Here is a 27,185-nt window from a genome sequence, read left to right as displayed (position 1 = left end):
TTATGCCTATGTTGATTTATTTATTAAGAATGGCATCACACAGAGCTTTATTTGGAAATCTCCAAGAGGGGTATAGGATTAGCCTAAATCTGGATATGCAATGAAATTGGGGAAATCAATATTCCGATTTTTGGATCTAAGCAAAATGGACAGCAGAAACTTTTTTCAATTACTATATATTTCATCAGTATGGAAAATTGGTGCTCTACTCTGTTCTGAAACCATATTTTTATTGCAATGATAATAGCTTCATTTAAAGACCTTAGAAGGTCAATGGACTACATTTATTTCATATCTGTATCACTTCTTGAAAAACCTATAATTACCATCAAGCAAAATATTATGTTACCTTGAACATTGGAGAAGAGCAGGAAAAGTGACACAGCAAAGCTTAAGAGAACAAAATTAAATGAGGAAATGGAATCATGCAGGCTTTAAACAGAAGTAGAGTTCAGACAGCTAACACCAGGAAAGATTTGGAACCATATTGAACTATTATTCTCTGATCCAGAATGCCACCAAATGGAAGCCATAGGATGAAGATTTAGGCTTCTTCCTTCTTATCTGGTCACTGGGAGTTCAGGAAACATTCTCCAATAATCCTCCATCAAATGGCTTCAGCCAAGGTAAGGTGACAGCAGCAATCTAGAGGAACAGACCTGTCTCCTGGTAGAGAAGAATAGCAACAAGAATGGAGTCACAGAGGTGGCAGAGGAAGTGGCAGCTACTTCAGGTTTGGGTTGGGTTTCCTTCTTCAAAGAGCCTCATATACCCTTTTTCATACTCCAGACAATGGAAATCTGGAGAGAGAAGAGAGAATAAAGTGCATAGGTAATGTTCCGTTTGGGAGAGGAGCAGTACTCCAAAACAAAGGGAGAATTTGTACGTAAAAAGTAGATACCCAAACAGGGATGCAAAAATTGGGAGGACCACTGGATGGCAGCAAGGAGTTGGAGTTGTATTGCTTTGCTGCCATCTAGCCGTTTCTGGATTTTTGCATCCCATGTTCTGGTAGTCTAAAAAATATATACAATTGCAGGGTAAGGAGCCCATCCAGAATGAATCAAGATGAGCTATGATGGGCATGAATAGAAGGATGCAGGTTACATCCAAATATACTTTTGTGTTCGCAAGAGAAAGCAAACTAGAAAGCTACGGTACCAAACCAGTTTATTGATCTAGTTAACTCAGGATTGCTGAAACAATCCAGCAAAAGTTAAATCAAAATTCAGTAATAATTTTCATATCGTCATAATACATTACTTTCAAATTTTGCTGGATTATATCCCTTAAAAAATAATGTGTATATTGTTTCTTCAGTACAGAAGATATATCAACATTGCTGCAGTCTTAAAAAATGCATTGGAAAGTTCAGTGACTGCATAATCTTCAGAAAAATATTATATACCTGCAGGCAGGGACTTCCTTACTACCGATCTTTGTGAAGCTGCTCTGGTTGCCTTTTTTATTTTGGCTAAAGAACAAAGCATAAATCCTTGCTTTTTTCTTTTATTAAAGAGACAACATGAGAGAAATAAATAATCCATTGTTAGAAAGAAAAAAATAACCTCAAACAAAAGAAAAGAAAGAAAAACAAATGCTTGAAAGTACATATCTGTTTATTTACTTGAATGACAATGGAATTTAAGGTGAATATCCCTTAAAGAAAGTGGACATTTATTTATTAGTGGACAGGTATGTTTGTGTAGAAGAGAAATAAAAATCTGTGTCTGGCTTCCCACTTTGTCACCTTAAGGTTGGTGCATGTAACTTCAGTTGAAACCATCCTGGATATTTATTTGTGATATACATTATTTGCGAACGTATATCACTAAATAAAACATATGGGATAAGTGGAATGGGTAATTATAAAATTACAAAAAAGGTTAAAATTAACCAGACAAACAACCATTTCCGAAGGGTGATTAATTTTTAAATGTTTTACTTTTCAGTCCGGGTGTCCGCAGACATTTTCAGTTTTGCATATTCCATTGTTTTTAACAGCATTTTGTCTTATCAGTAAACTATGACTTTGACTACCTCCCTGACCCAACTCACCCGTACAATATTTGTGCCTCTAGTTGTGCCTTTCTAAATATCCTTATTTGTATTTCCATGCAGACTAAAATTTGCACAGAGGACAAGAGAAATCAACTAGGAAAATATGGTTAAGGTAATAACTGTCCACTTGAATAAACTTATCTTTCTTGCATTTATGTTGTTGTATTAAGTGTTCAGCCCCAGCAAATAACTCACACATGTAAATACTGGTACTACTGCTCCAGTGAAAGACAGAGATCATTCCAGTGATTTGCAGTAAGAAAACTGACAACAGCAAGAACTGATTTTTTTATATTCAGTCAATTTACGTTCCCTAGGGCAGGGGTCTTCAAACTTGGTCCTTTTATGACCTTTCTTACCACAATTGTTAGATGAATCACTGTAGTTATTAAATTAGAAATATGGTTGTTAATTGAGTCTGACTTCCCCATTGACTTTGCTTGTCAGGTCGCAAAAGATGATCACATGATCCCGGGGCACTGCAACCATCATAAATACATGCCAGTTGCCAAGCATCCAAATTTAGATCACATGACCATCAGGATGTTGTAATGGTCGTAAGTGTGAAAAACAATCATACGTCAGGGCCATTGTAACTTCAACAATCACTAAATGAATGGTTGTAAGTTGAGGACTACAGCTATAACTTTCAAATAATACTTGCCAACTTAGAAATAGTTCACATTGGCTTAGCAGGTCATGTGAAAGTTAACTAAACGTAGAATCACGTTATAAGTTGGGCATCTGTCATCTGTCATAACTAAAAATAAATCAAAAGCAGAATCTAAACTTAGAATGGGATGGTAACGTGTATACAGTTTCTCCAACTACACTGTGATCTAGCTGATTCTGATTGAATCAAGTTTCATCATGAATGTGCACAGTGCTTTTTTTGTTAAAAAAAAAAAAAAAGGTGCCGGAACTCACACACGTCATACAACCCGCCTTGCCTACCCTACAAGGTTCCATCCAAAAAAGGTGCCGGAACTCCATTTTGGGCGTTCTTTGACAAAAAAAGCCCTGAATGTGCAGAAGAAAGAGGGAGAGGGACAACATGTTTGGACAAGAGATGTATCTGTTGTGTGCCAAAACCAAAGATTGTAATGATTCATCAGATGTTTCCTTCCAGGGGTAGGCAACCTTGGCTCTTTTATGACTTGTGGACTTCAACTCCCAGAATTCCTGAGCCAGCATGCCTACCCCTGCCTTAGACTTAAACACAGAGGAACTACTGATGCCAGGACCTCATGCCGTTTCTAACAGCCTTGATTGTGGCTTCTAAGACCCACCAGACATTATATATTATAGGTATTCCTTCTCTTATGACTACTGCTGAGCCCCAAATTTCTGTGGCTAAGCAAGACAGTTGTTAAGTAAGTTTTGCCCAATTTTACAACTTTTCTTGCCAGGGTTGCTAAGTGAATCTGGTTTCCTCATTGACTTTGCTTGACAGAAGGTCACAAAAGGTGATTCCACGACTCTGGGACACAGCAACCGTCAATAATATATGACAGTGGTCAAGCATCCAAATTTTGATCATGTGATCACGGGATGCTGCAAATGGTTGTAAGTGTGAAAAATGGTCACTTTTTTTCATCGCTGTTGTAATTTTGAACAGTCGCTGATTGAATAATTGTAAGTCAAGGACTACCTGTACCTTGAAATAATTATATAAATTATAATTAAAACATTTCATGTTAATTTAATTAAAATTAAATAAATCAACTTTTGTTTTTTCATGGTTCATTGACAGAGTTGGCTTTACCTTACTTATTTTTGGAAACATATTTCCTAGTAAACCACCCCAAAGTTCAACAGAAGCCCTCCAACTTGTTTATCCTCACTTAAGAGAATGGAGAATCATCTTACGTTTTTCTTCCCCATCTACCACTTGCTCTGCTCTCCCTGAAATACATGTAACAGAAATTTGTAGGCATAATGATTATTGTAATAGTAATAATAATACTTATAATTATTAATTATAATTAATCATTATCCTCAATTCTTAGGAAAAACATAGGACAGTGATGGCAAACCTTTTAGAGACCGAGTGCGCAAAAACCACCCTGCTCCGCCCGCCCACTCCACCCCTTCTACTGCTCCCCTGCCCGCCCGCAGGGCCACCCACCACCTCCACGGCCTGCTGCAGCAGATCGCCCAGGCAGCCCTGCAGCGCCATGGCGGCCACACCCTCCGCCCGTACCCAACAGCATCATGTGCGTTTGATGGGGCGCGAGGGCAGAGTCTTGTCCCTGCTGCTCGGCTGCCATGTGCTTGCCGTGCTGCTCCACGCGGGCTGCGCCGGGGTCGACTCTCCTCTGGGGGGCTGCTGTAAGGGGGCCGCGGGGGGAGACAGGGCTGGGGTGATGGTGCACGTGCCCACAGAGAGGGCTCTTAGTGCTGCCTCTGGCATGCGTGCCATAGGTTCGCCACCACTGACATAGGATCTTCCATATCCCACATCAATCAGTATTTTCTACAGTGTATTTTTGGAAGCTCCTGGTTTTTAAGGACACTACTGAATTTTTGATTTGTCTGAGTGCAAATAACGTTCAGATTGAAGTTCCCACTACCACATCAAACATTCACATTATTTACCATGTCAACAAATGGAGGATTTTCCAAGGAATTTGCACATGGAACGTTTTGTGAGAAAAGTATAAATGTAATTCTTAGGAAAATAAAATAATTTGCTTGCATTAAATTGGATCTATCCTGTAAGTGTTAAGCAGGCCTTCTTCCTGATAGCCCCTGTAGCGTAACCTACTTAAGAGCACCATTATATGACTGTAATATTATTAAGGAGCCTATTCTTGCTACCAGAAAGGATAGTAAGTCCCAATAACAACATTGTTCCATTTATTGTTGTATCTAATACCTTTTGCATTTCCCTTCACTTAGCCAGAATACTGAGGGCTACTGGCAGAAAAATAAAAGATCATGAACATGCAACCACAGAGCAAATTGAAAAAACAGAAACATTATTCCAAAAGAGCAAGTATAAAAAAATTCAAGGCCTAAACACAGTTTAGGAAACACCCTGGAAACTGTAGAGAAGCAAACAGGGTTATTGTCTGTAATGAAGGTCATTACATTGAGTTCCAGGTATACCTTGATGAGGACACCATATTGGAAAGCGCTGGACTGTGACCAGCAATATTAATAAAACCACAGATGGTCACTGATTGGACAACCCTTATAATTTGTAACCAAATACATTTATCAGAACCTTTCCTCTAAGGCAGGGGTAGGCAACCCAAAACACTCAAAGAGCCACTTGGACCCATTTCCCACCAAAAACAAAACACCGGGAGCCGCAAAATCCTTTTGATATCTAAAATGAAAATAACACTGCATATATCCTTTTTTACCTTTATTATAGGTGTGTGTGTTTGTGTGTGTGTGTGTGTGTGTGTATATATATATATGTGTGTGTGTGTATATATGTATGTATACACACACACACACACACACATACATACATACATATATATATATATATATATATATATATATATATATATATACACATACACATACAGGTAAAAAAAGGATATATGAAGTGTTATCTTCATTTTAGATGTCAAAAGGGTCTCTCTCTCTCTCTCTCTCTCTCCCTCCCTCTCTGTCTGCCGTTGGTCTGCCTGCCACTCCTCTTCCCCCACTCTCTCTCTTTCCTCTCTCTCTTTCTCTCTCTCTCTCCTATCTGCTGCTCACCTGGCAAGCTTCAAGCTGTTGTCCAACAAGCTCAGGGTAAGCAACCTCGTCTCTTTTATGACTCATGGACTTCAACTCCCAGAATTCCTGAGTCAGCCTAGCTGGGCTAGCTAGCTCTCTCCTGCCCTTCCTGCTTCCTGCTTCCTGCAGAGAAGCAGCAAAGGGAGGAGCTCCGTCCAGAAAGCTTTTCAGCTCCTCGGAGAGCACTGTGAGTGCAATCTTTTACACACACACACACACACACACACAGAGAGAGAGAGAGAGAGAGAGAGAGAGAGAGAGAGAGAGAGAGAGAGAGAGAAGCAGGGAAGCGCAATTGCCTCTCTCTGTCTCTGTCTCTCTCTGCAAAGGCAGAGGAGGCTGGGAGCCACCGGGGAAGGCTCAAAGAGCCGCATGCGACTCCGGAGCCGCAGGTTGCCGACCTGTGCTCTAAGGAGTTTAGGAGATATATATTATTCTCTCAGCTGCTACTCTTTCTCTCTCTCTTTTATGGTCACAATAACTCTGGAAGCTAACTTGGCAAAAACTTATTTAGCAAAGTTCATGATCATGTGGGGTCAGATCCCTCACAAGCCTCCCCAGTTTTATTTATTGTGCCACATAGGCTGTTTTCCTGTTTTGCTTCATATTGTTAGGAACATTCCTTTGTTCCTAACAATATGAAGCAAATGCCCATGAATTTAGATGGGACATTGCAAAACCCAGCACAATAAAGGTATAGAACCTGTGGTGGGATTCAGCCAGTTTGCACCACTTCAGCAGAACTGGTAGCTAATTTTTTGTTGCCCAGGCCCAGAATGGACTTCCGGAAGCGGCATCCACACAGAGAACCGGTTGTTCATATATTTGAATCCCACCACTGTGTAGAATGAAATTCAGACTGTCAGACATCTCTTCTGCATGAACACTTCCTTCAGGCAGATAGCTCCTGCATCAGGAAGAAAACTCAGAGCTCAACATTCTGCGTTCTGTTCTGCTAGCTTTCTACATATTCAAGTTTAAAAAAACAAAGGTAAGGAGGCATTTGCCAAATGACAGACATAAGTGATACAGCCCATTTTTACAAATTTAGATTTCTTTTCCTATGAAGGTTCCATTTAAATTTCCACTGAGGCTCACTTCAAGAAGGATTGAATACTATAAATTTGCCTCAGCCACTGGTCACCATTCTTTACTTAGTTCTTGGATGTAAAGTTACAGTTGTCATTTGTTAACTTAGTTGCCCTTTCAGAACCATTCATATATGACACCATTTGTGTAAGAGCAACATATCTTATATTGAGAAATCTCCATAGCTACTTCTTATTTCCAGCTGTTTCAGCATAAAAAAAACTGGGCCCGTAGGAACTTGAGTCCCTGTTCAGGAAATCCTCTGGCACATGAGCAGAATGAACAAGTTTTACCACCATTTCTATAGCAATATCTTATCTCATAACTGATAGAGGGCAACAGACTTTCTACCTCAACGTTTGCTGCTGGCTTCTGAAGAGGAGATATTTTTGCCTGTTAAATGTATAACTATTCTGGGCAGGCCACTTTTAAAACTGCAGCTTCGTATTTTATAGCCCACACAGACTCTGATCATAATGATTGTAAAAATTAGCCATTTTTGATCTCTGCTGCCTTCCCTGCAGGGATAACTCAGCTCTCAGGAGCTTCTCAGAAACTTTTTTCTGGGAATAAGTTCTTTTTCTGGCATACATTAAGAGTCCTTCTACATTCTTGTTTCCTCTAGGAAAAGTTTTTTTTTCTTCTCTCCCTTGTATATTTGTATTATCTTTCCTCTTTCTCTAGTACCAGTCTAGACAAGTTTGCTGTACTTGAGATCACACAATTAACTCATCCCATCCTACTTAAAAGCCAGTGGGCTTAACAGTACTTCAAAGGAAGCAGGTATAAAATTGCAGATGATTAACCAGTTCTGGGGACAACAATGAAGCAAGGGTAAAACACTGTGCCCAAAACAGAATTCTGCCAGCATCATCAAGGACACTTTGAAGCAGGTAATGAGGGGAATGAAAAGGGTACTTGTCCATAAAAATACTTTCTTGTTTCTCAGCTTGAATCTGAAGAGGAGATTCAGTGAACAGTGGGGGAAAATACAGGTAGTCCTCGACTTACAGTAGTTCGTTTAATGACCAAAGTTACAATGGCACTGAAAAAAGTGACTTACAACAGTTTTTCACATTTATAACATTGCAGCATCCCCCATGGTCATGTGAACAAAATTCAGTGCCTGGCCACTGGCATATATTTATGATCACTGCGGTGTCTCAGAATCATGTGATCACCTTTTGTGACCTGACGAGCAAAGTCAACGGGGAAGTCAGATTTACTTGGCAACCGTGTAACTAACTTAACAACTGCAGTGATTCACTTAACAACGGTGGCAAGAAAGGTAATAAAATGAGGCAAAATTCACTTAGCAACTGTTTCACTTGGCAACAGAAATTTTGGGCTCAATTTTGGTTGTCAGTGCTTTTTTTGTAAAAAAAAAAAAAAAAAAAAAAGGTGCCGGAACTCACACACGTCATACAACCCATCTTGCCTACCCTACAAGGTTCCATCCAAAAAAAGGTGCCGGAACTCCATTCTGGGCGTTTTATGAGAAAAAAAGCCCTGGTGGTTGTAACTGGAGGACTACTTACAGATGGAAAATCCATGGACAGCACTACTGAAAGAATTTACAGGAAAGCATATTGTTTTAGCTTTTTACTTCTACATAGAATTTTGTCATGATTTTGATTAAATAGTTTGGTGAAACTGAGAAACCTACAAGCTAAGGCACGAGTGCAGGAAGGTATGTGTGTTTATGTCGTCTTCTGTCCTCTTCCATGCCTTTTTCATTGGGAGTGATACTTTAACATAGGGCACATAAGTTGACAATGCTGAAATGCAACATCTCCTTTATGATTTTGTCGTTCTCTGGACATCAGTTTCATGCACTGACCAACTTTTCCCACTTTGATACGTTCTTGACATTTTACCTCCACACATGAGAACTCTGAAATGAGGCCTCTGAAGTGCATCTGTGTGACTCAGAGTATGACCATTGGGGGGAGGGAAATCCATGCCCAGTTTGGAATCCTCACCACAAGCTCTGTGCATGACTGTGTAAGGAAGACATAAAGAGGGACTTGGGATAATACTGTAATCTGCCCAGAATCACCCTGTGGTAAGATAGGTGGTCAATCAGTTTTACAAACAAACAAATAAATAAAATTGGTAAAAAAATCCTATTTTGTACAGTGACCTGAGAAATGGAGAGAATCCACCTGTCAGGTTGTAAATCCTTTAATATGCTTTACGAAATGTTTAAAAACATTTACTTGAGAGAAAACCATTGTCTTCTCATCACATGATGGTAATTCCTTGTGTAAGTAGTTCCATTTATTCATTTGTTGGAAGAAATAGATCTCTCTATATCAAAGAGTGAGGGCATCAAAATCCCCAGCATGTACAAAAGAGGCTGCGGTGCAAGTTCTAAATAGTCTGCCTCAGCTTTTATCTCAGTGGTACATTAAGTTATACCACAATCGCTTTTTTCACTAGTAGAAAGAATTATAAACACATTTTGGAGCAGTATGAGGGTGTCTCAATTTCAAGGTAATTTGTTATAAAACGCAAACCATTTTATGCAATCTGGTAAAATGCACAGGAAGATAATTCAATCCATCTGAGAAATGTGGTTTACCACAAAGTACAAGGAACACCAGTGGGGATTCCTTTTTTTTTTTTTGACCCTTCGAACAAATGCCAACATTAGCTGCTAAAATTTGCTTCCTGTAAACATGCTGGATGTGATAAATGACTAACATAAATGCAGAGAAATAGACAGAGAATTGACTGGATAAGGGACATATCAGACAGGGATGTATTCTGTCTCCACTGTTGTTCAATATCTATTTTGAGTCAATCTTCAACGAGGCACTGGAGAACATCGATGCTGGCATCAAAGTAAACGGTGTTTGGATCAACAACTTAAGATATGCTGACGATACAGTTCTGCTTGCCAGTAAGCATGAAAACCTTCAGCTCCTCATCAACAGAGTCACAGAAATATCTGAAAAATACAGCTTGAAGCTTAACACCTCAAAAACCAAGATCATGGTTGTCAGCAAACAACCCATTAATTTACCACCAATAAATTCAGAAGGAATACCACTAGAAAAAGTTGAAAGGATCACGCACCTCGGTTCTAATTTACATGAAAGGTGGGACATGACCGTTGAAGTAAAGACAAGGATAGAAAAAGCCTGAACAGCATTCTTCAAAATGAAAGAGGTCTTCTGAAGTCACGACATAAGCCTAAGACTGAAAATCAGGCTTGTCAGATGCTATATTTTTTCTATCCTGTTCTATGGAGTAGAGAGTTGGTCTCTGACAGAAGGCCACCTGAAGAGACTAGAAGCATTTGAAATGTGAATTTACAGACGGCTATTACGTATACGCTGGGTTGACAAGATTAGAAATGAGAAGGTGATAAGCCACCTGGGAAAGCCAAGGGAAATCTTCAAAACATTTAAAAAATGAAAAATAGAATATTTCAGACATGTGATGTGACACCCAGAAAAATACAGCATACTCCATTTAATCCTCCAGGGAAAGATTGAAGGCAAACGAGGTCTAGACAGAAGAAGAACATTGTGGCTTCAAAATCTAAGGGATTGGTTTGGACAAAACTCAGCAGCACTTTTTCGTGTGGCTGCTGATAAAAACAGGATCGCCAACATGATTGCCAACGTCAGATAACGAATATGGCACAAGAAAAAGAAGAAGGGACATTAATAGTACCAAAGAAAGGAGGACTGTAATTAGAGTGATTTTTTTGTTTGTTGGTTGTCACTGTGAGTTGTGTTGGGGGGGGGTGCACGAAGGGAGGCTCAGCCAATCTCATTGTACACATTTTGTACTTTGACAATAAAGGTTGATTTGATTTGATTTAAAAAAACAGCTGAATGCAACTACAATTAAAAAGAACTACAGATAGTCTTTGACTTATGACCACAACTGAGCCCAAAATTTCTGTTGCTAAGTGAGACACTTGTAAAGTGAATTCTGCCCCATTTAATGACTTTTCTTGCCAGTTGTTAAGTAAGTCACTGCAGTTGTTAAGTTAGTAAGTGAATCTAGCTTCCCCATTGACTTTGCTTGTCAAAAGGTCAGAGAGAGTGATCATATGACCCCGGGATATTGGCAACTGTAAATGTGAAATAGTTGCCAAGCGTCTAAATGTTGATCATGGGGATGCTGCAATGGCCATAAATGTGAAGAACAGTCATAGGTCACTTTTGAACAGTCACTAATGAATTGTTGTAACTTGAGGATTACCTGTATAACAATAAAGAGCAATGTAGTGTTAGATGTGCACTACAAAGTCTACATAGACACTTCTGTCACACACTAACACAAACTTCTTTCTTTTCAAACACACCACATTCTCTGTCTCTTGTTTTCTCCTCTTTGACCATATAGTCACATTTGGGATTTGAGACTTTTTTTACTAAGAAGTCACGGCAGCCTCCGCTACCCCCAAAATAAACTTAAAATGTGCACTGACAATCCCCAAGAGAAAGAAGGGAGGCTTGGGAGACCACCTCTGAGCTTAGATATCCACTAGGTTCCACTTCCTCCCCAGTCAGATCTTTTGCCTCATCATTATGTGGGCTCCTTGGAGGCCAGCCAAATCATTCTTGCACTTATGTGCATTATTAACATCAACCTGCCTTCCATGAGACATCAGTAAAGCAGGCTATCACATTTAGGCTTCACAAATCAGAATCAGTGTTAGATAGCAGCAAGAAGATACAGAAGACACATTCTTTGTTGCTATCTAGTGATTGTTTAATTATTGCAATCCAAATATGACATTCCTATCGGAGAGAAGACAAAACAGAGCAGACTAAAAAGACAGACAGAAGTTGAATTGAGCTAAAAGTCCATGTGGATAGAGAATAAACCTCTGTTCACAGTGGCTAGCATGATTTTGAATGTCTGACCACCTTCAGATGATACATTTATAGACATGAGTAACTTGCCATGAGTTTATAAATATAATTTAGGGGAATCTTCATTTTATATAATAACTAACTCTCTAGATCAAGGATCAAAACCTAGAGACTCTGAAGCCAAAGCAAATTCAATGACTGCCATTCATTGGTCTCCAGCTGCCACTTTCTGTCATTCACTTGATAAAATTCCTTCGAATCCAATAATAATGCAGATAATTTTTTAAGATTAAATTTATATGCTCCTCAATGATTTGAAGCAACTTAGAGATATAAACATTACCAAAAAACACACCCCAAAACCAAAACCAACACCCCCCCCCCCAAAGAAACAAAAATGAAGAACAAAAGATGGCAAAGATGACCAAAGTGACAAAAATCAATCAGGAATGGAAGAAAGGGTGAAACCTACAAATCCAAGGGAATCCTTAGTTGCCAAGTATCCCTCCTTTCAGCTTAACTGGGGTCATCCACACCCAGGAGGAGATATCAACCAGGAGGAGAAAGCCAAAGAGTGGCAAAGTAGAAAAGAGCTAAGAAAAAAAGTAGTCACAAAGTACCACAAATCTAGCACAAAAGGAATTAATAGTGGGCGGCTGACCTGGAGTGGTGATTGAAAGTTGAAACAAAAAACCAAAAGGGGGAAGCAGGGGGAGACTGGAAAATAAATAGAGGCACTCTCCTTTTTTTTTTTCCGTGCAGGCTTGGACCCTTGCTAAAAACAGACAACTAAGGAGTCCAAGAAGGCACTTGTCAGGATGCTCCAATCATACTGCTTTGTGAAGAAGAATGAGGAAAAAAATATATGAAAGCTAGTTCCTTCCTGTCTCCGATTTTGAGTTTCCATGCTTGAAACATGGATGACTAACGTTTGAGTTCATTAACAACCAATGTGCTGAGATCAGACAATTGCTTTATGAAGGTATGTTCTTGCATTTTATATGTAAAATCCATTTTTATTTCTTATCTTGAGTTGATAGGAAATACAGGTGTGAACAAAATACAGCTTTCGTGCAGGTGAATGAATACAGTCTAAGCAACTCTAATGATATTATTGATGTTACTATGATTGTCCAAATTTGGGGAGGTGGGGTGGGAAGAAACTGATATTCATATAACTGTTGTATTGTATTCACAGTACTTGCTGGATAAATGTTTAGGCACAGAATTCTGCTGTACGAACTATACGATCCACTTATTTTCTGAAATTTAGTCAGTCAAAGCTATTATGCCCAGGCAATGTAAGATGCCCATAGACTGACTGCCACCTCAGGAGAACTGTACCCTCTTCTTGGGAAACAGCACACATATAGTTGATCTTACCCTCAGGATATATCTGCAAGAAACTATACTGATAAATCATTCCAGGGAAGGGATTCATCTCTTCCACCCTAAACATAACGTACTTTATATCCTGACACCAGATGCCAATCTTCACATAAATTATTGCTTCTGGTGACCTGCTGGTGGGGATGATTATTAGATATGAATATGGCTTCTGAATTATTCCAGTGATCTGAAAGAGGTGCAATGAGATGTGAAATGTCAGTCTCCGCTATCACTCTTGGGTGTTAGTCTCCTAATAAATGAGGGCCGGGAATGGGGGGAGACATAACACTGCACTGCATTCCCAACTTCAAAAGAAGTTACCTGTTTTATTGTTGCCATGATTAAGAGCAAATCATCCAAGATTTGCAATAGCCCTATGGGCAGAACAAACTGATCATCAAATGAAATGGATGGCCACTCAGCTGGGGAGCATGTAAATGTGTAAGAAAAAGAGTTCCCTGCAAAGATGCCAGGCATGCTTTTTAATAAAACATCTCTCATGTAACTCAGGCTTGCTTCATAACTGCTACACTGAGAATATTAATTAAAAGGAAAAAGAACTCTGATTGAAGAAAAGCAATAGAATAATAATATGATTTACCATCCCCCCCCAAAAAATCTGGTATTACCAGAAGCAGAGAGATCCTGAATTAGGAAGGTTTAATTCAAAATTATCAGGAGTGTTTGCAAACTCCTAGATGCAGGTACAAAAACGTTTTAGTTGATTGAGTTCATCACTAATCTTTTTATTTTAATTGATTATCTGAAACTTCAAGAGTATCTTTCCACAATAGGTAAACATAGATCAGTTTTATATTTGTCCTCTTCCTCACCAAGTCGATTTATCACAGATTGCTAATTAAATACCTCCTTTGCAAGGGTTACCACTGAAATGATAAATAAAGGTATACGTCCGTCCGTAGGATAAGGTACGTGGTATTTGTCACTGGAAAACAGGCATTTGGAAGGAGAAAGTCCAGACTGACAGAGCAGTACCTTCAATTACAGTTTTTTGTCTGTTAAAATTTTGACTTTATTTGGCAAAGACAATTGAGCAAATTTCTTGATTTTCTTTCTCTTCCCTCTAGCCTAAACGCTCATTTCCCTGCTTCCCAAATCATGATCACTAAAGGCTATATTAAATGGCTGAGAAAAACAGATGGTTCTCCCATTTGATAAATTACCAGGGTCTAAATAAAACAAGTTATACCTTCACTTATGCCAGTGCTTCTCAATTATTTTCTGTCATGCCCCCCTAGGAAGAAGAAAACATTTCGCGCCCCCCGCGTGACTGTAAAAATTTTTTTTCTGTGCAGAGGACCGATTTCTGGGTCTAAAAGTCACACGGGCGGGTTTGGCCAATCAGGATAGAGCATCATGTCTATCCAATCGGGTCCTTTGCATGTGTCACGTGCGTTGGCGGTCATGTTGTCCTCCGCGTCGGGCTGCCGCTTGCGAGTGAGTCGGATGATCCGATCTAGAAATCCAATATGACAGTATTTGCCGAGGTCAAACGAGCCCCCCTTTACGGAGCCTCGCGCCCCCCCCTGGGGGGCGTGCCCCACTATTTGAGAAGCACTGACTTATGCCAAGGTTTTCCAATTCTCCTGCCTCTCTCCGTTCCCTGCCTTTGAGAGCCTGTGTAGCTTAATCTGAATGTCATGCTCTGGTTTTACACTTCCTAAAATTTGAGTTTTTTTGGCAAGCTCCTGCAGTTGCTGATATTACTTTTAAATAACAAAAGCATTCTCTTCATTCAGCTCAACTCCCCTGCAAATCAATGGCATCCTGAGGTTTGGAATCTTCTTTTGCAATAGGAACTGTATCATAAAGGAAACTCATAGAGGACTAATATTTGACTTTTCAAGGAACACAGAGAAGGCCAAGCACAACACCAAAGGTTTCACCAAGGGCTTTTCTGTAAATGCTAATAGAGGCAATTCAGAGGCACCAACAAAGAGAACATAGGCAATACGCTGCAGGTGTGAGAAGCTTGAAACAAGAGGGATACTAACCCTTAATGGTATTTCATGTCATTAACTATTCTTTGATGTTCACACACTCAAGGCTCTCTTTTATCTGGTAGGGCGGGATTCTCTTTTTCTTCATGCCTCCTTCAGCTTTCTTTGTTAACACAGCACAACTGCATCTTTACAATTCCTTCTAGCTTTCAAAAACCTCTGCAAAGTGCTTCTAAGTTAGTTTCCACAGCATCTTTGGATACTACGATCAAGTTAACTGAGAGAAAGCTTATTGATTAAATTGAAAAACAGACCAATAAAACAAAACTTAATATTATTTTTATGAGATTCCTGTACCAGGTTTCGATGATTAACTTAACTGATAACAATTATACTTGCAATTTTATTACAGTGGTTCTGGGGTTATGAACTCTTGTGTTTTCCTTTTTTTAATTAACAGACACTTCAAATAAGCACTGTTGTATTAAATCTCTCAGAACAGAATCCATTAACAATATCTTTTTTTTTTTTTTTTAGAAAAGAGACCTCTTAAAACTAACAATTAATGGCCAACAGATTCTAGGTAGCAATTCTGCATTTTTTATTCCTTCAAATCTTGGCTGATCTAATGAAGCAAAGCAGGAATAGACCTGGTTAGTACTTGGATAGGAGACAGCAGAAAAGCCCAGGAGCATATGGTAAGCTAGGAAGTAAGAAAACAACAATAACCTTGGAAAATGACAATAATAAACTGGTTTCCTGGCACTTTTTAAAGGAATAAATCCAGTAAAGTGAGCAGATCTAAGAAAACGGAGAACTCCTTTCTTGACCGCTGAAAGATACTTTGCTCTTTAAAAAAGAGCAGCTAATGAATCTGCTTCCCTCAATTCAAAAAAAAGTCACATTATTCATATTTAGAAAGCAGAAAATCTCTCAGCACCTTTTTTCTGGTGGTTGTTGTGGAAAAAATAGGAGGAGGAAGGAGTATTATGTCTGTTCCTCACCTTGAGTCAAGATGGCTTCCCTGACACTGTGATCAAAGCTTCCCCTACTTTCTATGTGTGTCACAAAGACAGAGACCACTATAGATATCATCTTGACTTTCTTGACCCCACTCTGTGGATATAATTTGTAGCCTCTTCAGGATACCCCAAAACTGCTCCCCCTGAGGAAATAGCTTCACTGTGCATAAAAGCGAGATAGGTGTCAGTCAGAGTGGACAAAATTATGCTCAACAGACCTATATAGTAATTGCTTTTTTTAAGGCTTCTATCAATGTTGTTTGTAGAAACACAAATGCACTTTGCATTAGCATAAAGCTTACCTTTGTGTATAACTAATCATCTTTGAATCCAAGAACAACCCCCCCATATTTTCAACTGAAAAATATAGTCAAAAGAATATACTCACTGAACATTATTTAAGTTATTTTGGTGGTAAATTCAGTGTTGTTTTATAATAGCTTCAATCATTTCTTTTTTTACTTATCTCTGCATTTTTTACTGGTCAGTTTTTTTATCTCCCAGAAACTATGTTTTTGTTCTGAAAAGGAAACTTGAACCAGGATTCAAGTTCTCTGACTTAGCACATGTCATCCCAAGCCACACACAGCTTAGCTAGATTCTTGTAGTTTTTACTTGATCGTTAAAAAAAGGAAAGGAAAACAAAACAGCAGAACTGAACCGTCACCTACCATTGCTCTAAGTAAGATCTGAAAAGGAGCATCAAAGATATCATGGTGGTGATTTTGCACAATTCAACAGGAAGAAACCTCCGGATGGCAGGGTCCATTCTACAGATGGCCTGCCTGGAAATTTCCACAAGGGATACTCTGCCAACCTTGGAGCAGGCAGCAAGATTTTCTCTGATAACTGTAGCAATTTAACAAATTTGTCACAGTAAATTTGTTGCAGTAAAGTTTCCTGATCCAAATTATGCCAAATGTATAATCAGTAGCTAATTGTAATAGAAGAGAATATCTGTAGCACATAGGTAAACTGTGGAGCCTTTGGAACTCTCTGAAGTTGGCTGTTTGCTTGCAGATATTTTATCCAACTAGGAAGCATCATGAAATGTTTGCAAGCAAGCAAACAACCAACCTCAGAAAGCACCAAAGACTCCACATTAGCTAATTGGCAGCTGGAGAAATGCTTTCACAAATTAACATCTGCATGACCAATTGTTCTTCTTAGCAACCCACCACATTCTGCTCTATATGCAGACTTCAGAGCAAACACAAGACTAGTCCTACACAGAGTAGTAGCAGTAATCTAACCATGAAGTTCTCAGAAAATTAACAATGGTAACTTAACTGCAGTTCAGCAAGTGACAGACAGTGGTGGTTGCTTGGACCTCCTGTGACAATAGGGGCAGTAAACCATCTGTTATGTCCCGAGCCTTGCAAACGGCTCGGGCGTTTGCAGGCAGTCCCGGGCAGGTGCAAAGCTGCCCGGGACCAGACAGGCTGTCGCCAGCGCCGTGCGCATGCGCGGGTGCTGGCGCGGGAAAAGTAACCCATTTACCCGGGAGTTGCCTATATAAGAGGCTGCGAGGCGTTTGGGCGAGGCTGAAGCCATCTTCCTGTAAGCTGAACGCTGAATAAAAGAAACTGAGAACTCCAGCTGCTTCTCGTGTCTGTTTTCCCGCCACGGACTCAACACTGGCGACGAGGTGGGATGCCTTGCACTACCTGGAAAGGAAGAAGTGTAAGCTTACCCAAGGAGTCCTGAGCGGCGGAAGAGGAACGGCGTCGACTCGGCAGCTGCCCGCCAATCCGGTGCGCATTCGGGGGTAGGCTGGCTGATAGACCCGTCTCCTGAAGATCCGAAGATGGCGAAAATCGGAAGGCTTTCGGAATTCGACGTCTCACATCCAGAGCGGTGGGAGTCCTACGTATCCAGAATGGAGAACTACTTCAAGGCAAACCAAGTGAGGGAAGATAGCTTGAAGGCTGCCACCCTGCTTTGCGTTTGCGGCCAAGACGCCTTCGAAATCGCAGAAAACCTTGCAGCACCTGTCCCAGTAGAGTCTGTAAGCTACGCAGACCTGAAGAAGCTGCTGAAGGAGCACTTCCACCCCAAGGTGTCCGTTATCTCATGGCGCCACACCTTCGAACAGAGGGATCAACGGTCCGGTGAGTCAGCCAAGGAATACATCGCCGCGTTACGGAAGGCCGCCAAGCCCTGCGAGTTCAAGGACCTCGAGGAACGACTGAGGGACCGATTCGTGTGCGGGTTAAGGCATCGAGAGCTACAACAGAGACTTTTCGCTAAGGAAGAATTATCCTTCCAAGACGCCTTAAGGGAAGTCACCGCAGAAGAAGCAGCAGGCGGCGCCGTCAAGAACATGCGGCCGATCAGAAGCAGTGCAGAGGGTGCGTCCGTGCACCAGGAAGACGTCCGACGAAACTCCGAGGAGGATCCGGACGAGGAAGTCGACCGTCTACACCCCGCGAAGGAAGAAACCAGAAGGGAAGCTCTTCGGCTCCGCTCAAGTGCATCGGCTGTGGAGGTCGCCACAGGAGAACCGACTGCAAGTTCCGCTCCGCTACCTGCCGGGCATGCGGCAAACAAGGGCACATTGCAGCTGTGTGTCTGGGCCGACGAAAGGCACAACCCCAAGAAGAACGCCTGAAGGGTACCAGACTCCCCAGCCAGAATAGGGTAGGTTTTTGCGCTTCGCGAAGAAGCATCTGTAGGACAGGCACACACAAGCCCATGAAGAAAAAGCTGTCACTCAACGTGAAGCTACAAGGGGTTCCATTATCTATGGAACTAGACACAGGGTCTGCCCTTTCCATCATTTCATTGCATACATTTAGGAAGATTTGTTCCAGTAGTGGGACTAAGGCCAAGTTAAGGCCTTCTGATATTGTATTAACAGATTTTCAGAACTCAAGAGTGTGTGTTAAGGGGGAGGCCACCCTTAACGTGCAATACAAGAGTTTTGAAGGTCCACTAGACTTATTAGTAGTAGGGGGTGAACGAACGAGTCTCATAGGACTCGATTGGTTTGAGGCCCTGGGGATACACGTCACAGGACTCAACAGCTTACAAACACTCGACCTACAGGAAGTCTGCAAAGAATTTGCAGATGTTTTCAGCCCCCAGCTGGGCACATTCAAAGGACCCCTGTGTCCTTAAAGCTAGACCCCACTGTCACTCCCATTAGGATTAAAGCAAGAAGGGTCCCTTTTGCTTTAAAAAGTAAGATTGACACTGAATTAGACAAACTAATCCAACAGGGAATCCTAGAACCTGTTGATTCCAGCCCGTGGGAGACCCCCATTGTCACGCCTCTAAAGGCAAATGGGGACATTCGCATTTGTGCTGATTACAAATGCACACTCAATAAGGCATTGCAGCAACATGCCTATCCTGTTCCTGTGGTCAGTCACATCCTGGCCTCTCTCAAGGGGGGGGCGTGTTTTTGCAAAGCTTGACCTAGCTCAAGCGTATCAACAGCTGCCTGTTGATGATGATGCTGCTATAGCTCAGACTATTGTGACCCACAGGGGAGCCTTTAAGGTAAAAAGGCTACAGTTTGGAGTGAATGTCGCTCCTGGGATTTTCCAAAGCGTAATGGAAAACACACTACGAGGTATACCAGGGGTCTGCCCCTACTTTGACGATGTCTTGATTGCAGGAGACTCCACACACATTCTAGCTGAAAGGCTTAGGGCTGTCCTGTTAAGATTCAGGAAATCAGGCCTCAAGCTCAGAAAAGACAAATGCAAGATTGGGGTGCCTTCTACTGAATTTCTGGGATTCAAAATCGATGCTGCTGGGATTCATCCTGCTGAATCCAAACTAACTGCTATTTTAGAAGCACCCAGGCCAAAGTCTAAGGCCGAACTTCAGGCCTTCTTAGGCCTCCTGAATTTCTACAATTCTTTTCTTCCACATAAAGCTAGTGTAGCTGAGCCTCTTCACAGGCTACTAGACAAACAAGCTGTGTGGCTGTGGTCACAAGCACATGAGGCTTGCTTTAAAGAAGTCAAGGCCTTGCTCACTTCTAACAGTGTTCTTGCACATTTCAACGAGTCTCTTCCTGTGTGCATCGCTTGTGATGCGTCCCCCTACGGGGTTGGAGCTGTCCTGAGTCACCTCAGGTCTGATGGAACTCAGGTTCCTATTGCATACTACTCCAGAACACTGTCTTCTGCCGAGCGCAACTACGCTCAGATAGACAGGGAGGCTCTGGCTGTTGTTGCTGGAATTAAAAAATTCCACGATTTTCTATATGGCAGGCATTTCACGGTCTTCACTGACCATAAGCCTCTGCTGGGACTGTTTACCACACGTAAGCAGACTCCCCACATCATTTCCCCTAGAATGCTTAGGTGGTCTATTTTTTTGTCTGCATATGATTTTTCATTACTCCACAAGCCAATGGGCCATGCTGGGAAAGAAATGGGCCATGCTGATGGCCTCAGTAGGTTGCCTCTGCCAGTAGTAGAAGCTGACCCCGCGCCAGCTGTCAACATTCTATCAATCCAAGCCTTGCCCGAGCTCCCTCTTAGTGCAGGGATGTTACCGCTGAAACAGGTACAGATCACACACTTTCACGTGTCCGCTCCTGGGTCCTGTCCGGGTGGCCTGAGCACTGCCCTAGTCCTGAGTTTCAGAGTTTCTGGTCCAAAAGGAACGAACTGTCCCTTTCTCAGGGTTGTCTGCTTTGGGGAAACAGAGTTGTCATTCCCACCTCAATGAGGACTAGGGTCTTAGAATCCCTCCACGAGGGTCATCCTGGCATTGTTCGTATGAAGGCTCTTGCACGAAGCCACTTGTGGTGGCCTGGGTTAGATAAAGGTATTGAGGCTAAGGTACACGCATGCCACCTGTGCCAACGATCTCGCCCAGAGATGCCCCAAGCTCCTGTGCATAGATGGGAGGAAACACAGTCCCCATGGTCTAGGGTGCACATTGACTACGCTGGGCCCTTTCAGGGCCAGTTCTTCTTGGTCCTTGTTGACAGCCATTCAAAATGGCTTGAGGTTGTGCCTGTCTCATCCACCACCACTGCAAAGACTATTCAGGTACTGAGGGGGATTTTTGCTGCACACGGGCTGCCAGATGTCATTGTGTCCGACAACGGCCCTCAATTCACCTCCTCCGAATTCCAAGCTTTCTTACAGGCAAACCTGATTCGTCATGCCACGTCTGCGCCTTTTCACCCGTCCACCAACGGTATGGCTGAACGCATGGTGCGCATCGCAAAGGACGCCTTGAAGAGACTCACCTACGGGGACTGGCATCACAGGTTGGCTGACTTTCTCCTTTCTTATCGCACCACACCGTCCACTTCTACAGGGAGAAGTCCAGCTGAACTTCGTTGGGGGCGCCAACTTACTACTAGACTTGACCGGTTGCATCCGGACAGACTGCCTTCATCTACCTCACATCCTAGGGCACCTAGACAACTACTTGTGGGTGCCCCGGTTTGGGCTCGCAATTACGGGCCTGGTCATACATGGGTCCCCGCTTCTGTGTCCAGGATCACAGGTCCTCTCTCCTACGAGGTTGCCCTGGACAACGGTCGTGTCCTGCGTCGGCACATCGACCAACTTCGCTCTAGGCGAGACTTTTCTGCTGAGACTCCTGGGTCTTTTCCAGGGGGGGAGGGGGACCCTTTGGAGCAAAGGGAAGGGCAAGAGCTACTGCCCATCTCCACTGAGGGAGCCACAAACGGCCCATCCCAGGGTTCCGCAATTGCTCCGAAAAGAAAGTCATGGAGCTTACCCACACAACAGGCACTCACGCCTACTCCAGCCAGGGAGTCACCCCGGGGCATACTCACTTTCCACACACATCACACAGCACTCCAGCACGGAGGATACCCGGGGGCATCCCAACAAATCATTCCCCTGCAAGAGAGCTGGCACACAATTCCCAAGGTTGGCCTGACCTTACCCCAAATCCTACAGGGGAGTCAAACATACACAGAGCTAGTCGAGGAGCCAAGTCCCGACTACAACACCCCTAGCACAAATCAGGGAACACCTGAGTTTTGGGAAAGTACAGAAACCCACACGAGCCCGAGCACAGAATGGGGTTCAGGGAATGGACAGCCTCCTGACAGGTCTTGGACTGACCTAGGAGGTTCTACAGAGACGCCCAGCAGTGGCTATCACTTCAAGGGGCCTAAGGGTCTACAGCTAGGTAGGACAACCAGGTCACAAAGCAACAGAAGCCCTGGCCTGACGAGCCCGGTGGGCAAGCAAGCAGGCCAGGCATCGGGGCACAGTCCTTGGAAGACACCAGGGCACAATAGAGAGAACAGGCTCACGCCTCCCTCCAGTCAGGGAACTTATGCCAGTAACCCAGAGCTAAGAAGGTCACAGAGAGCAAAGAAATCTCCTAAGTACCTAGAAGATTACATAACATTGCTGGCAAGGCAAAAGCCAGTAAACAGTGGGAGCACTGGGGAGCAAATTGTCGTATAAAATAAATGTTGTATGTTGGTAGTAGTTTTAGCCCGGGGGAAAGGGGTGTTATGTCCCGAGCCTTGCAAACGGCTCGGGCGTTTGCAGGCAGTCCCGGGCAGGTGCAAAGCTGCCCGGGACCAGACAGGCTGTCGCCAGCGCCGTGCGCATGCGCGGGTGCTGGCGCGGGAAAAGTAACCCATTTACCCGGGAGTTGCCTATATAAGAGGCTGCGAGGCGTTTGGGCGAGGCTGAAGCCATCTTCCTGTAAGCTGAACGCTGAATAAAAGAAACTGAGAACTCCAGCTGCTTCTCGTGTCTATTTTCCCGCCACGGACTCAACACCATCTATTCTTTCCAATGGAATGCAACCCTTGTATGCAATTCCTGAACCCAATTCTGGTACTCAACAATCACCATTTAAGAGGTGTTTGTCTTGTCCAGCTTCAATCTTAGTTTATCGGTCTTTACCCATCACTGTATCCAGACACTGGTTCAGAATAGGTACAACTTCTCCTAATTTGGAAATGGCGGCACATGCATCAGAGTTGTTATAGAGAAGAAGAGCTAGTATTGACAGTACTTAGATTCCAAATAACTACTTCCTGTGCCTTCGTATTAACATTAACAATGTTGATTGTTCGTACATTTTTTAATTTTCTGTTTTTACTGGTACTTTTCACAGAATATCTAAAATAATAAATACTGCAGAAAGTCTGAAGCACAAATACTTTTCAAAAGCTGTATACTTTGTGGTTTAGTACATGTTGACTGGGAAATAAGTCAATGGAGTTATTTTTGAGAAAACATGAATAGGGTTGAATTGATAAAACATGACGAGCAATGTGAGCCTCAGAATCAAGACCCATTAAATTCAGTGATGGTTAACTCTAGTAAGTATGTTTAGTATTCAGCAAGAAAGGAAGAGCTTGTTCACAAAGCATATAACTGAACTGCAGAGTTTGTGTGGCTGGGCAAGCCCATGATGGAGAGGATAACTCTGGTGATTAGACATACTGATCACCAAGTCCTCTGATATCAGAGGCAGTATCAGGCACAAGAAATCCGGAAGCAAGATGTTCAAATGAATACAGGTTTATTGCATGCTAACAGGCAGCTTATTTATCAATGCTAGTTGTTGGGGAAATTTAGTATTGCCTCTCCCCTGTCCTGCCTGTCAGCTTCTGAAGTGATAGCTGGTTGCTTATTATACAAGCAAAATGCTGGACTAGATAAGTCCTTGGCCTAATGCTCCCAGTTGTTTTTTAATGAGAAAAAGGGCCAACAGGATTTGATTTTCTGTGGTCAGATGAAGTAGTTTCTCTTGCTTTGGTTTTAAAATTTTCTGCTTCAGTTCAAAACTACAACTACAAGGTGCTAATTTAAGTGCTTTCATCGTATGTTATTAAGTCTTCTGCTACATAGGCTTTTGATATGCTTTTCCTTCTCTTCTGGGAAAAATAAGAAATGAATTGAATTCTCTTTTGCAAGATAATGTAAACACGACAAATATATATAGACACACACACACACACACAAACACTGCCCTTATGTTGGATTTTAAATGGATGTTAACAGTCTCCCCCTTTGGTGGACGGATCTTCCTCGCATTACAAATTAAGTCAAACTTTCCCAGGTACCATGTTTGGGGTTGGATAATTTGTGATATTGATTTCCCTCTTTGGAATGTAGTAGACTAATGGTTCACAACCTTTTCTTTACTACAGACCCCCCTTTAAATTCCTTTTGTAGCCACGGATCCTGGCCATGGACCACCAACTTAATGCAAGGTTTAAATCATAATATTTCTTCAAGACTTTGTGGACCACAGGCTGAGAACCACTGCAGTAGACTGATTGAGTAGCATAGCATATACCACTATTTGGCAGATATGCTCCTAACATATACATATGTGCACATTATACAACCAATGTACACATCCATACATCAGCTAGAAATGAGAACACATCTTGGGTTCCTTACCAACCTCACACTGATGAGTTAGGGAGCCAAAGTTCAGCTTTGAAAGGGAGGAAGGGGTTGAAATGTGTTGTCTTCTTCTGTGATAGAATCTACCACTGATAATGACTTGTAATACTCATCTTCCCAATCCAGCACTTTTATTTGACTAAGGAAAATTAAAACAAAATAAAGCATTACAAACAGCACATCAGATTTCTAGCTATTTTTGTTTAATTGGTACAAGAAATGCCTTGGTCTGAGTGGAGGAGCAAATGTTACTTTTGAGGTGAATATCTAACAGAGGCTGGTGAAGAATTTAGCTTTTCTAGAGGACCTGAGCTCATAGCATTTATCACAGCAGCAAATCTGCTTTCTTCTGGATGCTTACTCAGCACAATAGAAGGCTCTGGCTTTGATTTATAGTAATTTCAGATTTTAATTAGGTGATTTGTACTCTCAGCTAGACATGAATCTTCACCGTACCATTTACTTAGGTGGGAGAATCCTGGGAAAACCCATTTTGATCTCTACTCTGATATATACTATAGATATAGATACCTAATCTCTGATTATTATATTGGTAAAGAGCATAAGAAGCATAAATCACAAGAGCAGCTCAGATACTTCTTATTTCATGAAAGATAAAGTTATCAATGGCTTCTATTATCTCCTGAAGGAGGATGCCTCTTTAACAACAGTTGCTGGGAAACACATGTGGAAGAGAGCTACTGCTCCCAAGTTCAGTTTATGGACTTCTTAAAAGCAGCTGGTTGGCTTTATGATCTCAGCCACCAGATCTTTTCTTATATCCAGTTAGGTGTTCTATCATCCATCAAGAATCTGTTCATGATGTATTTTCAGTAACATCTTCAAGCATAATAAGACTTTATTCTAAAACTAAAGTTGTTCCTCTGACATCCATGACAAACTTCCAAACAGTAATGTAAGGCCTAATGTACATACATGGATAACATACATAATTTAACATTTGTTTGTTTGGATAGTTTAAGTTTGATGGACAAGTTCTAGAGAACTATAAGTGGCCTCCATTCATGCTGACAAGATGTATTATACGTTTCACATAAGTTTTTCTGACAGTTTAGGAGATTTTCTTGGTTGGTCTGGCATTTGGAATAAAAGTAATTATATCAAGGAAGAAAAGTGGATAATTAGCTTTGCTGCATGAAGGTGGCTTCTACCTCCATTTGTTTAATACTCATGTACTTGTATCACCAACTGTTCTTATATGACACTAATGATAGTATGGATGTGTAAAATAAGATTTATGTTTTCTAAACCCTGTAGGAGTAAAATGAAGCCATTTTTATTAAAAGCTTTTAAACCCATATACGCCTGCAATAGATTCCTACAAAGGGAAATCACAGGATAAACTTAAAGCACAGTCTATCTCTGATATGGCTGTTTGGGGCTCAAGCTAAACTATATTCATGTGTTTAGCATGCTTTATTGCCGACTTTGATTCTGGTACTGCCATAAATAATGCAGAGGCCATTGCATCATGATTTTTCCCTACCAAGAAAAAAAATATCTCTTTATAATGTGGTCTTTCCCAAGCCTTCAGGTCTTCTGGGCTACACTGTTCAGTATTTCCAGCCAGCGTGTTCAGAGATGTAGCTCAACATACTTAGCGGCATAATGCTTGTCACCATAATAATAAAATGAATGCCACATTAAAAAAAAGCAGCCCTTTCACAAGAGCCAAGAAAGAATAGCCAAGAACTGATCTTTGTGGAAACATGTGACCTTCCTTCTTATCTTTTCCCCTCCAGCTAGTTTATGCTGTGGATCAGGAGGATTTTTGAATTGCTGTCCCTCCTGTCATGTCTGGGTTCACAGTTTGTAGCTCTTTACTTTGACAAGAGCCATCACTGGCTACTTTTAGCGAATTCATTGTGAAACGAACTGCCTGCATTTTGCTGAGAAGCATATTTTTCCTCAGGAAAGACCGTTTCCCCCGTGTGTATACAGCTCACATTAAACGCACACTTTCCTTTTGCATCAGTAGCAAAATGCCCACAGCTGCTACAAAGAGAAAGAAGCTTGCTGTTGATTTTCAGAAATTGCTCTAGAAAGTTTGCGCCTTTCCTATAATCTCACAAAGGATTTCTTCTGTTTACTGTTGCTTAGAACTAAGAAGATGGATATTTACCCAAGTTTTCTTGGCTTCCTTTTGCTCCCTTGATATCCTAGAGTTCCCTGTGGAGAGGGCCAAGAACACACAGTCAAAGCAGAGCAGCAAGTCGTTAATTTTTAATTCAAAGTGATTTTGTGTTGAATGCAAGCAGATGCTGATAATATCAGAAGTCACAGCATAATTTTTTTGATCAAAGGGCTCAAGCGAGCCTGATGAAGCATGCATCTTGCTCGTCTTTGATAAACCACATCAATTATTCACCGTGAAGGCAGACATCCTGACATGAAAGCAACAGATAAAGAGCATAAGCACATGTTCAAGACGAGAGCTGAAGAACTCTGGGGTGGGAGTGGGGAGAGGGCACTGGGGTGGGGTGGGGCTGGTAGGCTTAGAACAGGTATTAATACCAGAATTATTAATGGGAAACAAAGACAGTAAAACAGCTGTATGGCCACTTTGAACTTACATTTAACTGGTTATAATATATGTTATCCTCAGGGCTATTCAGCACTTTGGGCTGCTGACATCTTCGACGGGGTGGTTTCTGCTTCTGTTCCAGGCAGTTTTCT

At 41.8% G+C, this 27,185-nt stretch overlaps 1 long non-coding RNA gene across 1 annotated transcript; it reads right to left on the bottom strand.

Annotated features, from left to right (window-relative positions):
• LOC120316344 lies at positions 1–27,185 on the bottom strand. The gene is made up of 4 exons (XR_005558931.1): positions 27,083–27,185; positions 26,632–26,678; positions 24,487–24,627; positions 1–800 (listed from the first exon to the last, which is right to left on the bottom strand). It is a non-coding gene; the product is annotated as an uncharacterized LOC120316344 (long non-coding RNA).

Source organism: Crotalus tigris, unplaced genomic scaffold (genome assembly GCF_016545835.1).
Source record: "Crotalus tigris isolate CLP2741 ecotype Arizona unplaced genomic scaffold, ASM1654583v1 scf7180000019363.1367679, whole genome shotgun sequence".
NCBI classification, from domain to species: domain Eukaryota; kingdom Metazoa; phylum Chordata; class Lepidosauria; order Squamata; family Viperidae; genus Crotalus; species Crotalus tigris.
Note: the sequence above shows the minus strand (reverse complement) of the source record. Positions and strands in the feature narration are given on the sequence as shown.